A 2208-nucleotide genomic window follows, 5' to 3' on the forward strand; every position below is an offset into this window, starting at 1 on the left:
CTGCATCCGACCAATTATTGTAGTTGAAATTCCCTGTAGCAAGAACAGGAACACGCTGATCCGTGCGGTCGAACTCAATATTGACATTAAAATATATTACATATATATATATATATTTCTGAGCTGATATCTATAACAAACCCTCAACTACTTAAGTAATCAATTTCATAGATAACGAGCATCCATGCATGCTAGAGTATATTGACGATATCACTTATCGATGGAACTTCCGTAATTCTTTTCAATTTGCCTTCATACATGAAAATATAAAATGTACGATATCCGTTCTGCTTATTAAACTTAACTGGTAAGTTTATCTTTTGAATAATAGACTTGCTACATAATATATATAATGTTTATAAATCAACTATAAATTTCACTTTCAATATTACAGCCTTACAAATTGTGCTATGACATATAAGAATTATTGCTAAATGCAAACTGTTCTGATTTTGAAAAAATGTCATTGAAACCTTTAAAATAAACGTTCTTGACAAATTTTGAAAATCTCAGAACTCAATTCTATAGCAATATATCAAATTAAAAATCTAAGCTTTGTTCTCCTTAAACGATTTAATTAAATTGCAGAAATCGATACCAAATCAGTTCTGGGTTGCCGATTACAAATTCAAAGTCCGTTTTTGAAAATTCAAAATGGCAGATCCAATATGGCGGATATTTATGAATTTTTTTAAATTTATCTGATTCGCTTGAAAATCGTTATACTCGGGGGTTTTCGAGATCGCTGATTACGAATCTGATGTCAATTTTCAAAAATTCAAAGTTGTTGAACCATAAATTTTTTTTCAAAAATGTCCAACATTTTGAATTTTTAAAAACTGACATCAGATTCGTAATCATCAGCGACCTCAAAAACCAGCGACTAACGATTTTTGTTCATTTACCCCGAGATATCTCGGGTCTAACCGTAGGGGGGTTAATATCACCCGTAAATTTACAGTAACAAGGTGCTTATTAACAAGAATTGAGCAAAAAAATTCCCTGACATTTTCCCTGATCTTTTACTAAAACCTTATTTCTGCCTTTTTGGAACAAAAATATGGTTATACTGACATATTTAGAAATCTTAAAAATTTTCGTAAAAAATATGCTCATATTTAATTTATCGTCATTAATTTTTTTTTCAATTATTTTAACTCAAAAAAAGTTTTAGCTGGTGTATTTCTTGACAATAATCAATTATCCTAAAGGAAAAAGCATTTTATTGTCTTGTTTTCAAGTAAATACTGTAAAAAATTTTACAAAATTTTAATTTCGATATAGATGGTGCTACCTTAATGGGACCTAGTCTTAACGTCTACATCGATTAACGAGTTTTTCTGTAAAACTTCTGGTTTTACAAACCTAGTTATTACACATTTTAGGAACGAAATTATAATAGCGATATATATATCTATATATAGATATTCCAAAAGATATTCCAAATTCCAATGTTCCAAAAGTATGGAAACTTGCAAATATCTCGAAAAGTACGCATTTTCATAAAAAATGTCCAAAACAAAAGTTGTTCCCAAAAAAAAGATCTACATTTTTGATCCCAAAAAATTGTCCCGGGATCCAATAGTGAAAAAAGAAGTATCACGAAAATGCGTACTTTTTGAGATATTTGCAAGTTTCCATACTTTTGGAACACCCTGTATATATATATATAAAAATGGAGCTGAAGAATCGTCACTCTGGAATTCTCTTAAAAATAGTTCCAGTTCGGAGTACTTTCCAATATTTAGTAAAAAAATTTTCGTTCTTTCTATACCGTGGATGTCCCAGTTGCCGTCCACCTAAGACCTAGTTTCCGTCCAGTTTAATTTTCAAAATAACATTTATAAAAAAATTATTTTCTTTTATTTGTTTACTTAAACTAATAAGTCGATTGCGTGCCAAAAGGAATAAATTATTGTTAAAAAATAATTTAAATTACTATACGAAATATTTGTAAAATGGACGGATACTGGGACATAGACGGTAACTGGTACATCCACGGTAACTGTAGAATTTTCTACCCAACGCAACGCACGTTGCAAAATTTCAAAGGGAATTCTTCGCATCCAGATGCTGCAATATAATTTGCCCTACGCACAGGGGACTACTTAAATAAAACGTAGAGCGAATTAAGTAAGCGTTCCAAATTTCATTTTACCCCGTCAATTTATCTTCTACAAGCTCCATTGACAACATGAAGTCCGCAGG

Source organism: Leptopilina boulardi, unplaced genomic scaffold (genome assembly GCF_019393585.1).
Source record: "Leptopilina boulardi isolate dan_hultmark-lab unplaced genomic scaffold, ZJU_Lbou_2.1 LbouV2_216, whole genome shotgun sequence".
Taxonomy (NCBI): domain Eukaryota; kingdom Metazoa; phylum Arthropoda; class Insecta; order Hymenoptera; family Figitidae; genus Leptopilina; species Leptopilina boulardi.